Source organism: Schistocerca piceifrons, chromosome 5, assembly GCF_021461385.2.
Source record: "Schistocerca piceifrons isolate TAMUIC-IGC-003096 chromosome 5, iqSchPice1.1, whole genome shotgun sequence".
Classification (NCBI taxonomy): Eukaryota; Metazoa; Arthropoda; class Insecta; order Orthoptera; family Acrididae; genus Schistocerca; species Schistocerca piceifrons.
The window spans coordinates 232,275,627-232,290,635 of NC_060142.1; the positions used below are offsets into that span (position 1 = coordinate 232,275,627).

Sequence of the window (15,009 nt, forward strand, 5' to 3'; positions counted from 1 at the left end):
GGAAATGGGTGTAAGCAATTCCACAATTTGGTGTGTATGGTATGAGGATGATTTGCACCCCTACTGTTTTCAAAAGGTTCATGCCCTTAACCTAGACAACTTTCCACATCGAATTGAATTCTGCGAGTGGTTTTTGCAAAGGTGTACCATTCAAATTGACTTTCCAAACTAGGTACTTTTTATGGATGAGGCAACCTTCACACGAGAGGATATGTTCAATGGCCATGATCAATAAATGTGGACATGGAAAAATCCGCACACCATCTTTGCTCATTGTCATCAAGATCACCTCACTGTCAACATTTGGTCCGGCTTGGTAGGCAATAATCTAGTTGGTCTATACATGTTTCCCCATCAACCAAATGCAACAGATACTTAATCTTTTTATGAGAAAGTCTGCCAGAGTTTTTGAAGCATGTCCCACTCAACGTGAAACAGTGAATGTGGTACCAACACAATGGTACACCTGCGCTCTTCACACACACAGTGCAGATGCATTTGGATGAAACTTTTGATGAGAACTGGATAGGGCATGGCATGGCCTGCATATTCTTCTCGAATGAGACTGATGAAGACCTGATAGCGTGCATTATGGTAGCCTCCGGTGTAATTTCCATTTTGCCAGAAGTGTTTGAAAGAGAGCGACAGTCACTTTTGCATCACTTTACAGTGTGCAATCAAGCAGGAGCTTGTAATTTCGTGCACTTTTAGTAACTATTTTCAAATAAAGGTTATAAAACTCCATCCCAACTACTCATTTACCTTGATGCCGCAAATACATTGAAAATGTTGCCCTGCAGACCTGCTACCATGACAGCTCTGATGGCATGTTGTGTGCCTACCCTCTGAGTGGGATGTTACGCTGTTCAATGACACCAAGTGCCATAGACTAAGGTTGGTTGTGATGTGAAATGTGCTTGTTATGACCCGCTCTACCAGCCCTCTCATTTTCTACATTCATTTCAGGTAAATGCCGTATACACTGTTGGTGGTTGTTACATTTGTTCTCAGTTGGGCAGAAATCCAGTGACTGCCAGACAAGGTAGGATCTGGCAAGCATGAAGATAAACAGTACAAACTCTTGCCCTCTGCCAGGCACTTAAATGTGATTTGCAGAGTATCCATATAGATGTGTGCTGGGCAGGCACTATCTAGCTTAAATGTGAGCCCAGGATGGCCTACCATGAAGGGCAGCAAAACAGGGCATATTGTCACGTAGAAGCAGGTGTAGTTAGATGAATGACGAACACTAACTTTACTTAATGAAGGTTTATTCAGCACTTGCACATACAAGAGTGTGGAGCAAACTGCCTCCAGCTAGAATGCATACAGTTACAGAACATTCCAGTACAATGATTCTTGACATTTGTGGATACTTCTTGAATGTGCTCGAACTGAATATAGAAATTAAAATTTTATAGTTCAGGTGAGTTTTGAACTCACGACCCTCCATGCAACAGTCTAGTATCATAACCACTACACCATGGTGACTGTGCTACTCAGTTTCTTCTGCAACATTGCTCCCTCCTTGAGAGAACAGCGTCTCGGTGTTATGTCCCCCTTGTCTGGGAACAAGTCATCAGTCCTACATACTCTGACTCCCAATGACTGGTGTTTGCCCTGGTGGTGATCTTCTTAGAACTTACTTTGCCACTACGCTCTTCGTCACCTTTCCGTTTGTTGCCTGTTACTGGAGCTTCGAATTTATTCTGGGTTGCAGTATCCTTATAGGGCTTCATTCGACGGACAGGGACCGTACCTCTGATCCTTTATCGTCTTGTGTCGGAGTTGAAATCTTCAACTTCATAAGTAACATCAGACAACTGTTTTACAACTTTATAAAATCCAAAGTAGTGGCTGAGGAGCTTCTCAGAGAGACCAACCTTCCGAACAGGAGTGAAGATCCAGACGAGGTCACCAGGCTGGTAGACAACAGGGCGGTGGCTCACGTCATACCTTCGCCGATCATTTTCTTGAGTGTGTGGAGTCGAGCTAACTGCCGAACTTCGATGTAGTCGTTGTTCACGTCATGAGGATGTAACGGAAACACAATGTCCATCATTGCAGTCACCTCTTGCCCTGCGCCACAAAAAATGGCATAAATCCTCTGGTGCCTTGTTTGGCAGTGTTGTGGGCAAACGTCACGAAAGGTAGCACCTCATCCCAGTTGCTCTGCTCAACATTGATAGCATGTCGGCCAAGGTCTTATTAAGGCGTTCAGTAAGACTGTTAGTTTGCGAATGGTAGGCAGTCGTCATGTGATGAGTAATGTTGCACCGACGGTTTATCTCTGTCACAAGATTCGATTGAAAAACTTTCCCTTGTTCCGTTATTAATGACCTGGGGGCACCATGTTTTAATAAAATGTCTTCCACCATAAATTTGGCTCCCTCAAATACTTCAGCTGTTTTCACAACTTTTGCAGTGGCATAGCATGTCGGATAATCAGTGCAAACAATAACCCATCTATTGCCACTAGCAGACGTTGGAAATCATCTGAGGAGGACAATCCCAACATGCTGGAAAGGTGTTTCGGCTCATGGAATTGGTATGAGTCGGCCAGTTGGTTTCTGAGGAACTGCCTTTCTCCCTGGCACTCTCAACAGTGCGACACACAGTAGGGGACACTCCTAAATAAACCTGGCCAGAAAAATCTCTTGCGGATCCTATCGTGTGTCTTAATAAATCCTAAATGTCCGACCTCAGGTGTGTCATGGAATTACTGTAGAACATCTGAGCTCCTGTGTTTCGGAAATGAAGGATGAGAGATTGGGTTCAATGTCTGTTCCACTTCCTCCCTTATGACCTCGTGAAGCGTCTCAGTTTTTTGCTCACCGTCCAATCCAAGTGCCTTCTGAACTTCCTCTCTCACTATCTGATGAAAAACACTTGTGAAATCATTATTATGAAGATGCTGGCCATGAAAGTTTACATGTTATGACTTGTGAAATCAGTTCCTTCCTCCATCACAGACATCGATACGACGTTTGGAAGCTGTTCAAACTTCTTGCGTGTAATTCTTTTTTGATGCAGTGTCTCGATATACTGACACCATTTTATGAAGTTGAAGTTGTCTGCTGTTCAAACCTCCTTCAGGAGTAGGGCTTGATACATGTCCTCAGCAACACTCTTCATGAGATGTGCAACCTTATCTTCCTCCTTCATTCTAGGATCCCCTATTTTACACAGCTCCAAGACGTCTTGAATGTAGGATGCTGTAGTTTCTCCTGGACGCTGTACCCTACACTTTATCTTCAGCCTTGCACTTCTGTCATTGTGTGTCACCGAAATACTTACGCAGTCCCGCCTGGAATACTTCCCAACTTGTGAACTTCTCCTCGTTGTTCTCATACCATTGCTTGGCAGTGCCCTCCAAGTAGAAAAATATGTTAGCCAAACACACGGTGTCATTCCATTTGTTAAATTTGGCTATACACTCGGATACCTTCAGCCACTTGTTTGGATCTTGGCCATCATCTCCAGAGAACCCGGAAGGATGTCTATGTGGTGGCATACAGTTCCTGTCATTGTAACATCCTTTTCTCCTTCTGTCTCCGGTAGATTGCGATCTGTTGATTATGGCTCAAACTTGGGTTTCTCGCTGTAGTGGCGTAGCAAGACAGCCACGCCACTCGGAGGTAGCCGAAAGGCACGCGTTAAGCTCACGCAGATTTGCGTGTGGTCTGGAACAGGACAATGACTTGAGAATTGCAATAAAGTACGAAAGTCTTGTAATATTTAACTTTAATCCATTATCGTAGAACATCGCTCTTGATGATACATGCTTCACAATATTAATTATCAAAGGCTACGACGCCTTGCTAGGTCGTAGCAAATGTAGCTGAAGGCTATGCTAACTATCGTCTCGGCAAATGAGAGCGTAATTGTCAGTGATCCCCTTCTGGCAAAGTCGTCTGTACAACTGGGGCGAGTGCTAGTACGTCTCTCTAGACCTGCCGTGTGGTAGCTCTCGGTCTGCAATCACTGACAGTGGCAACACGCGGGTCCGCCGTATACTAATGGACCGTGGCCGATTTAAAGGCTACCACCTAGCAAGTGTGGTGTCTGGCGGTGACACCACACTCGCCACGTAAACGGCGGCTCTGTCGTGGCCTGATGGGAGCCACTCTGTCATAAATAATGTGCACTATCACAAGTTCCAATACCCAGTGTCCCCACCAGAAAAATGTCACGTAAAAGAAGGTGTAATTAGATGAATGACAAACACTCACTTAACTTAACGAAGGTTTATTCAGCACTTGCACATACAAGAGTGCAGAGCGAACTGGCTCCAGCCAGAACACTTACAGTTTATATACAGTTACAGAACATTCCAGTACAATGATTCTTGACATTTGTGGATACTTCTAGATTGAATGTACTCGAATCGAATATAGAAATTAAAATTTTACAGTTCAGGGGAGTTGTGAACTCACGAGCCTCCATGCAACAATCTAGTATCATAACCACTACACCACAGGGACTGTGCTTCTCAGCTTCTTCTGCGACAATATAATATAGCGAATGTACCACTCTGCTGTAAGGGTGCCATGGATGACCATGAAAAGGATCATATCCTACACACCGTTTTGTTGCCCTTGATGGCAAGTCGTCCAAGGCTTACAGTTCAGCAAGATAATGCCTGCCAGCACATGGTGAGAGTTTATATTGCTTGTCTTTGTGCTTGCAAAAACCTACCTTGGCCAGAAAAATTGCTGGATCTCTCCCAAACTGAGAACATTTGGAACATTATCCCTCCAATCAGCTCGGGGTTTTGACAATCTAATGCTCCATTGCATAGAATTTGGCACAATATCTCTCAGAAGGACATCCAACAACTCCATCAATCAATGCCAAACCGAATAACTGCTTACATAAGGGCCAGGTGTGGACCAACACATTGTTGAGTTGCTCATTGTGTGAAGTGCGTTCTCCTGAATAAATCATCCAGCTGTAGCCACAAACTTCCTGAGATTCCTAACCATGATAGCAGAGACCTTAATAACAAAGAGAATTGTGTCAAGATTAGTGGTTTTCTCTTAAAAAGGAAAGAAAGAAAGAAAGGTTGTGAATACTTCACGATTCCATAGCTCCGGGATTTGGTGAAGGGAAGTGGAGCCAAATCCAAATGGTAGTTTAAGAATTCCCGTAATGTTACCAGGTCGTGATTGGTTCAAAAAGGGTGTAGATCATAAGTGCAGGGTGTATGAAACTATTTAAGATGAAGTCCATTGTGTACATGTAGGCTGTCTTTGATTGGTAATGTGGGTGATGAGAAAATGATTCAGTTGAGGGGAGTGAGTAAATAAAAACAGATTCTTTCCAAGTTCAGTATGGTTAAACTTTATCTGAGAACTGAGACTGAGGCCTTTTGACAGAGCAGAACCTTCTACAATAGTCAAAGTTTTTTCCAAGATAGATTAACAATGATGCTGGTATTTTTGAGAGTGTGTTCAGGCATAGTGTGTTTTATAGGACATGAAGGAAGTTTCTGGGGATGTGCAAGTTGCCATAGCCCAGCAACATCAAGAGTTGGGAGCTATGTCATGTCCACAAGGCAAGTGCATGGGAGTGAAGGGCTCTTTGGTGGGGAAGTGGTAGTGCCAGGCAGGAGTAGCTTAGATATCTTCCTCAGATGTTATTGAGAATGTTGCTCCAGCTGTTGGAAGGCAAGGGTCTTGGTCTCAGAGATGAGATGCAGTAAATTATTGTCACAAAGTTGAAAGATGTTGCGAAAGGAGTAACTTTTATTTTGTGACAAAGATTTCATGTATATTATCTATTAGATATAGCTAACACTTGGTTCAAGAATCATAAAAGAAGGCTGTATACATGGAAGAAGCCTGGAGATACTAAAAGGTATCAGATAGATTATATAATGGTAAGACAGAGATTTAGGAACCAGGTTTTAAATTGTAAGACATTTCCAGGGGCAGATGTGGACTCTGACCACAATCTATTGGTTATGACCTGTAGATTAAAACTGAAGAAACTGCAAAAAGGTGGGAATTTAAGAAGATGGGACCTGGATAAACTGAAAGAACCAGAGGTTGTACTGAGTTTCAGGGAGAGCATAAGGGAACAATTGACAGGAATGGGGGAAAGAAATACAGTAGAAGAAGAATGGGTAGCTTTGAGGGATGACGTAGTGAAGGCAGAAGAGGATCAAGTAGGTGAAAAGACGAGGGCCAGTAGAAATCCTTGGGTAACAGAAGAAATATCAAATTTAATTGATGAAAGGAGAAAATATAAAAATGCAGTAAATGACGAGGGTAAAAAGGAATACAAACGTCTCAAAAATGAGATCGACAGGAAGTGCAAAATGGCTAAGCAGGGATGGCTAGAGGACAAATGTAAGGATGTAGAGGCTTATCTCACTAGGGGTAAGATAGATACTGCCTACAGGAAAATTAAAGAGACCTTTGGAGATAAGAGAACCACTTGTATGAACATCAAGAGCTCAGATGGAAACCCAGTTCTAAGCAAAGAAGGGAAAGCAGAAAGGTGGAAGGAGTATATAGAGGGTCTATACAAGGGCGATGTACTTGAGGACAGTATTATGGAAATGGAAGAGGATGTAGATGAAGATGAAATGGGAGATATGATACTGCGTGAAGAGTTTGACAGAGCACTGAAAGACCTGAGTCGAAACAAGGCTCCGGGAGTAGACAACATTCCATTAGAACTACTGACAGCCTTGGGAGAACCAGTCCTCACAAAACTCTACCATCTGCTGCGCAAGATGTATGAAACAGGCGAAATACCCTCAGACTTCAAGAAGAATATAATAATTCCAATCCCAAAGTCATCAGGTGTTGACAGATGTGAAAATCACTGAACTATCAGTTTAATAAGTCACAGCTGCAAAATACTAACGCGAATTCTTTACAGACGAATGGAAAAACTAGTTGAAGCCAACCTCGGGGAAGATCAGTTTGGATTCCTTAGAAATATTGGAACACGTGAGGCAATACTGACCCTATGACTTATCTTAGAAGCTAGATTAAGGAAGGGCAAACCTACGTTTCCAGCATTTGTAGACTTAGAGAAAGCTTTTGACAATGTTGACTGGAATACTCTCTTTCAAATTCTAAAAGTGGCAGGGGTAAAATACAGGGAGCGAAAGGCTATTTACAATTTGTACAGAAACCAGATGGCAGTTATAAGAGTTGAGGGACATGAAAGGGAAGCAGTGGTTGGGAAGGGAGTGAGACAGGGTTGTAGTCTCTCCCCGATGTTATTCAATGTGTATATTGAGCAAGCAGTGAAGGAAACAAAAGAAAAATTCGGAGTGGGTATTAAAATCCATGGAGAAGAAATAAACACTTTGAGGTTCGCCGATGACATTGTAATTCTGTCAGAGACAGCAAAGGACCTGGAAGAGCAGTTGAACGGAATGGATAGTGTCTTGAAAGGAGGATATAAGATGAACATCAACAAAAGCAAAACGAGGATAATGGAATGTAGTCGAATTAAGTCGAGTGATTCTGAGGGAATTAGATTAGGAAATGAGACACTTAAAGTAGTAAAGGAGTTTTGCTATTTGGGGAGCAAAATAACTGATGATGGTCGAAGTAGAGAGCATATAAAATGTAGACTGGCAATGGCAAGGAAAGCGTTTCTGAAGAAGAGAAATTTGTTAACATCGAGTATAGATTTAAGTGTCAGGAAGTCGTTCCTGAAAGTATTCGTTTGGAGTGTATCCCTGTATGGAAGTGAAACATGGACGATAAATAGTTTGGACAAGAAGAGAATAGAAACTTTCGAAATGTTGTGCTACAGAAGAATGAGATCACATAACTAATGAGGAAGTATTGAATAGGATTGGGGAGAAGAGAAGTTTGTGCACAACTTGACCAGAAGAAGGGATCGGGTGGTAGGACATGTTCTGAGGCATCGAGGGATCACCAATTTAGTATTGGAGGGCAGCGTGGAGGGTAAAAATCGTAGAGGGAGACCAAGAGATGAATACGCTAAGCAGATTCAGAAGGATGTGGGTTGCAGTGGGTACTGGGAGATGAAGAAGCTTGCACAGGATAGAGTAGCATGGAGAGCTGCATCAAACCAGTCTCAGGACTGAAGACCACAACAACAACATCTATTAAATTGAAATCGTTGCCGTCCAACAGCTGAAACAACATTCTCAGAGTTCAGTGTTAAAAAAATTATTCCTGTGCAGCATTGACACTTGTTGACTGGGGAAAAACAGCAAGCACTGCAGAATTGAGCCTAATATTTTCTCTCTGTATAGTGTTACCGCGGAGGGATTCACATCACCTTATGTAGGCACTCAACAGGAAATAATAATTTTCTAGATATGAAATATAATCAAGCAGATACTTAACAAGACAGAAAGACATAAAACATGTAACAACAGTTTCTTTGAATATTATCAAGAAAAGTGACACAGTGCTAAGACACTGGACTTGTATTCGAGAATTGGTGGTTGAAATCCCTGTCTGGACATCCAGATTTAGGTTTTTCATGATTTCCCCAAATTAAGGCAAATGCAGAAATGATTCCTGTGTAAGGTCATTCTTTATTTATCCCAACTTTGTTTGTAATGACATCATTGTTGATGGGATGTCAAATCCCATCTTCCTTCCTGCCTTGAATATTTCCACTGCTAATTGGAGACATTCATTAATATTGAACTCCATTTGACACTAACTCAGTTATATAGACTGTTCAAAAGAATTAGGGGAACATGTTTATCAATGTCCTGTATGTTAAAACTATTTTGATACAGAAGGTGCTTGTGATCTTATTTCATGGCTTCAGATATTCTCTTTCAGTGTAGGCAGTGATTAAAATCGTTCACCATGTATTGGCTGTGTTATGCAATACAGTGTCACATGACCCCTCAAAAGGATGTGACTGTCAATGTCCCAGTGTTTTCTAGTGAGGTACACAGATGGCAGTTGTCATTTGCGGACATTGTATTCAACCAAGGACATGCAATGCAACATCTTCTTGCAGTGCAAGTTGCAATGGTGGTCTGTTCGATCAAAAAAGAATAGGCTTTCAGTTGTGTTGCTGCAGATGCCAGTGCCTCTCCATGTGTCAGCCTTAGGTTGTGGACAAGGGAAGGCAGGTCAGTTCACATGGCGAGTTGGACAAGATCATCGACGCATTAAAACCCCAGCTGAAGACCAATATCCTGCCATCTCTGCATTGTGGTGTCACTTGGATACAGCCAGAGCACTGCAAGATGATCTCGTAAGGATCACTGGAGCCACTGTGTCCAATCAGATTGTAACGAACAGGATGCGAGAAAGGACCTTATGACCCTGTTCAAGTACCCTGCTTGACATGGCAACATCTTGCAGCTTGCCTTCAGTTCTGAAGCTCCTATGTTAACTGGCAACTTCGTCACTGGTGAAATGTGTTATTCACAGACAAGTCCGGGTATCCTTGGACGCGAGTTGATTCCGTGTTCATGTGCAGAGACCCTTGGTGAGTGGTACCTACCAAATGTTATCCAGGAAATATACAAGTTTCCATGGTTCTCTGATACTGAGGGGAGGCTTGATTGTTGACAGCCATACAGATCTTGCCATTGTCCATGGTTGTCTTACAACCACACAGTACATCGAACAGACCCTGTTGGACTATTTATTAGCTGCTGTTTAAGGTGGTAGTCATGAATTCCTTCTAATGCCAGGGCCTATAAGATATGCAGCAGCATAGATGTCTTGCAAAGCCTGGACACTAAAGTAATGGAATGGCTGGTAGTGATTCTCGACCTAAACCTCATGTTGCATATGTGAGACACGCTTGACAGACGTGATCATGGTCATCCTGTTCCACACAGACTTCCCAAGAAATCTCATGAAGAATGGGAATGGATATCACAGGTTGACTTCCATTATCTGGAGCATCCCACATAGGTGTCAGGCAGACATAAATGTTCACAGAGGACATACATGTTGCTGAAGCTCTCAAAGTCCAGTGAAAAGCACCCAGGATGATGGGATGAATGATTGATGCCACTTTGTTTTCAACACGTGTTAGACATTTCAATGTAAGTGATTGAGGGTGTAATGATGTTTTGTGTATTTAATTGTTGGAAGATAAAGGTATAATTTGGTAACATACTGAGTCCCCAATTATTTCTCAATAGAATATGGCAGATATCCAAAATAATGTTCCCCTAATTCTTTTTGGCAGTGTCTTTGTTTTTAGGGTTCCATGCCTCAATTGGTAAAAACAGATCCCTTATAAGATCACTTTGTTGTCAGTCAGTCAGTCAGTCAGTCAGTCTGTCTGTCTGCCTGCCTGCCTGCCTGCCTGCCTGCCTGCCTGCCAGCCAGGCCAACTGTTTAGACCCTTTTTTTTTGCAAGAACAGGTAGAGTATCAAGTTGAAACTCATGTGATGTACTAAGATCTACGGTCCCTTCGCGGAATGAAAAATTTAAGGTTTTATGTCACCCACTCGAAAGAGATTGCCATTTATGTCACATATTTCAATACTTAACAAACTCGTTCCTCAAATTCTATAGGGTACATCCTGGTGATGTAGGATCATGAAATATGACAAGAAGCAAGGTTTCACAGTACAAGTAAAAGAAAAAAACTGAAAATTGTTAACTTGTAATTCTATCACATCAAAAAAATATTTTTGTGTCATTTTTGTCTCTCTGCCTGTCTATCCATCTGTCTCTCTGTTAAGACCTCATTTTCTCAGAATGGGTAGAGATATTTAAAAGAAATTTGTCACATGCTAAGGTCTACGGTCCCTTGGCGGTGTAAACAAAAATTCAATTCAATCAAAATGTACAGCCATATCACACAAAAAACATTCTTTTACTCTGTGTTGTCCATCTATCCATCTGTTGAGGCCCCTATTTCTCAGGAATGGGCAGAGGTATCTAGTTGAAATTTGTGTCTGATACAAAGGCCTTTGGTCCCTTGACATTGTAAATACTTTAAGCATCTAAGTCAATGAAGTCAAAAGATACGGATATATATGTCACATATTTTGATACTCACATAATGACTCATCTAAACCGTTAGATGAGCTATCTACATACATGTTGGGTCTGAAGTGCATGCCTGGAAACCAAGAAGTTACAGGATTAAATCTCGATTTAAACATGGGTTTTTCAGCCTTTATTTTAATCTATCCTTCACCTCTCATTGATGTAAGGAATCACCAGAAACATGTGGTTCAGTTTCCACATTAAACTGTAGGTCTTCTTTCCTCAGTTGGATAACTAGAGTAGAGTTAGGAACATGCAAGTCGCTGAAGTGCTGTCCTGTAGAAAGACTTGCACCAGGCCATTAAGCCACATGAAATAATAATAATAATAACAACTATTATTATCATCATTATTATTATCTATGTACATGGTTAAGTTTGTATGGAACCCTAAAGAGTCTTAAACACACTTGTCTGGATTTTTGTTATTTATAAAGAGAAATTACTGATGATTTAGAAATAATTAACATGATAGTGATAGTTTATTCAAGTGTCCTAGAAGTTGATTATGGCAGCATACCTGAATAAAATCTTAACTGAATGTCCAAGTTGTACCATTTCAAATAGAATTCTCAAGCTACTGACATCTGTCTTCGCCATTATGTTTAATAGAAAAGCTACTGATTGTCGGGGCTGTTATGAGTCTTGTCTATACAAGCAGTGTCAGCAACTTTCATGATACAAAAATTGAAGGTGAACGGCGGAGAAAGGAAAGGGAAGGGATTATTGATGTCACCTGCATCAGGTATTTACACAGAATCAGTGGCGATGAGTGAAAATGTATGCCAGACTGGGATTTGAACCTGGAATCTCCTGCTTACTAGGCAGTTGCCTTAACCACTGCACCACCTAGGCACAGTGTTGTATCACAACTGCACAGACTATTGTGTACACCTCTCGGCCAACCCACACTCCCACCTAAAGCCATCCATCTGCAGTCCCTGTCCACATTCACCATGCTCGTTGTTTTGAGACTCCCACAGGAGGTCAGATGTAATCTTGCATCCTCACTGAAGAAGGTGGATTTGTTGCCCATTGAGGAAAATCAATTATGTGAATACATGGTGTCTGTTCTTTAGGACGTACCTCTCTGTCTGTTGGTCGTGGTTTTACTGCAATGCGCACACACACACACACACACACACACACACACACACAAGTTTACAGCAAGCCAGTCACAGTAATTTACTATTGAATAAAAGGTGAGGGTGCATACAAGGAAACAATATATCAGCTGTGCTGCAATTATTGTACAGAATTATCTGAGGACGTGACAGCTAATCACCCATCTACCCACCTGCTGCAAGCCAATCATAGTCATATTCTATAGATTAAAAGTTAGGGATGCATTTGAAAGAAACCATACCATATACTAACTGTGCTGCAGTTACTGTTCAGCATTCTTTGTGGAAATGGCAGCTAACCAGTTGTCTACCCACATGAAAACAGCTCAGCTGCTGTTAACTGGAAACAGTCACTAAGTTGTTAAACATGCTGCACACTACAACACCATTTCCCGCAACCACAGCATCAGCACCTATAATTTGTACCTCTGGCAATTCCAACCCCAGAGCCTGTACCAATTTACAGTCATGCCATTGCCACTGAGTCAGCTGGCCTCATCCCATGCCTCACTACATTTAATTCCTCATTATTTCAATTTCTTTCAGCTCATGTTTTGTCCCCTCCCTGCTGTCACATTGATTTCCCTGGCCTAATCCTCCACTAAAACCCATCTTCATCTGCCCCTCTCTACTCTCTTTTCCTTGCCCTTTCCTATACTGCTATTTTGCACCCCCAGTCTCCTCCATCCTGAACTGTATTCCTCTTTCCTCCCTGTTTCCACCTCTTTATCTCCATACTTCATGTCTCTCCCTCTCCCTCCCCCCCCCCCCCACCTCCCCCCCCCCTCTCTCTCTCTCTCTCTCTCTCTCTCTCTCTCTCTCTCTCTCTGAGTGTGAGGTGTGAGAGGGAGAGAGAGAGTAACCTCTTTTATTTAATGTTTGTTTTTAAAGAAATTGTATTTCTTGCTGACCTTTCCTTTTGACCTGCTGCTTACATCATGTTACATCAATTAATACAATTTTTGATTGATGAGACATGTATTCTGCTCAAGAAGTTGAGAATACTTGTCAGCTATGTTATGTCAGTGTGTTAGTAACCTACAGCTTCAAGTCTTATAGTAATATGTTACTGTTTTGTTATATTATGACTAAGTTAGAATTATGATATAATCTGTGTTAATCTAATTTCTTACACTTTCCTGGCGATTTTGTGAAATCTCATTGAATCGGGTGTACTGCTGGTAGTCTACGTTTTTCTAACACAATATTGCGACGTTGTACCTCAGCGCCTTCATCAGGTGCTTCCTGTGACTGAACGACAGGCTGACCATGTCCCGTCTGGATGGTGTCTGGTGTTCCCTACGCCATCCGCTCCCACTGTGACCGTGTCAGTTGGTCACCAGATGTTCTGTCTTCCGTCCACGCCCGCTTACGCTGTTTTCCCCAGTGGCGGCCATTTCATGGCGTACCCTACCAGGTCGGCACCTGCCAGGCATGTCCCTGGCACTGTCGACAGGGTGCATTTGCTGTTGGTGAGCGTTCCGACTTTCTCCAGCGCCCCTGTCATTCTCCTGGTCTTGTGTTTTCTTCCGTTGTTTTTGTAATAGGTCCAAAGCTGGGTTTCACGCCATACTGAGTTGGTGTCGAGCTTCCCGGTTTATCAAGTTCTCTATCATCTTGATTTCGATCAATTCAGTGATGAAGCTATCCCAAAATTTGGGGTTCTGAGATAAAATCCTGGTCTTATCATAATTCATGGTGTACTCAAGTTCCAAGCAGTGTTCTACTATTGCTGATTTAGTAGCTTGTTGAAGCTTGCTATGCCTTTGATGCTCTTTACATCTTATATCAACGGTCCTGGTGGTCTGGCCAATGTAAGAAATACCACATTCACATGGTATATCGTAAATACCAGGTTTCCTCAATCCCAGATCATCCTTAACCATTCCAAGAAGTGCCCTGATCTTGTTCAGTGGGCAGAACACACTCTTGATATTGTGCTTTTTCAGTATTCTGCTTATCTTAGCAGATATAGGTCCTGCGTACGGTAGAAAGGCTACCCTCCTGGTCTCGTCTTGTTCATCTCCCTCAGTATCAGGTTGTCTGGAGAGGTGTAGCACCTTGTGGATGTCCCTTGTTGAGTATCCGTTGTCTGCGAACACTTGCTGTAGGTGTTCTAACTCTGCTGCCGAGCTGTCTGAGTCAGAAAGTATTTTGGCTCGGTGAACACGTGTTCTCAGCACCCCATTCACCTGTGCCAGATGATGGCAGCTGTCAGCCTGTAGGTATAAGTCAGTGTGTGTAGGTTTTCTATACACACTATGGCCTAATGTGCTGTCTGTCTTCCTTTTCACCAGGACATCCAGGAAAGGAAGTTGACCATTATTTTCTAGTTCCATTGTGAACGTAATGCTGTGGTGTCTCGAGTTCAGATGGTCAAGAAACTCATGCAGTTTTTCCCGAACTTGTGACCAGATGGCAAACGTGTGGCATCAATGTACCTATAGAAACAGGTCAGCTTGTAGGCAGCGGTTGTAAGTGCCTCATACTCAAATCTCTAATTAATCTATGTAAATGGTTTATGTGACAATAATAATTTTTATCATTAAACACCTAGTGTTAATGCATCAAATTACTATGTTTATGCAACCATGCTTCTTCCATGCAAAGGGTGTGGAAAGGTACAGTTGTTTCATCGTCTAGCACTTAGTTTCAGCCTCTAGCAAAGTGACACAGATCCTGTCTCTATCCCTTGGGGCCATTGTGTTGAAAAGAAGAGGATTTGTATATCTGGCACGAGCCACAAATCTCCATCGACACCTTCTCTTGTCACAGTGCTCTCCTTCATTGTCATTTCACCCCAAGCTACCCCTCTATCCGGCCATGATCCCCAATCTTTTTAGGCTTTGGTGATGGAATCCTGATTTTGCCACGGCTCTTAACATTCAAAATTGAAAGTTTAA

The 15,009-nt window shown here is 42.2% G+C and overlaps 1 protein-coding gene across 2 annotated transcripts in view; it reads left to right on the top strand.

Moving 5' to 3' along the window:
- The window catches only part of LOC124798420 (adenylyltransferase and sulfurtransferase MOCS3), a 200,505-nt gene that overhangs the window by 136,651 nt on the left and 48,845 nt on the right, over window positions 1-15,009 (top strand). The gene's annotated exons all lie outside the window — the stretch shown is intronic.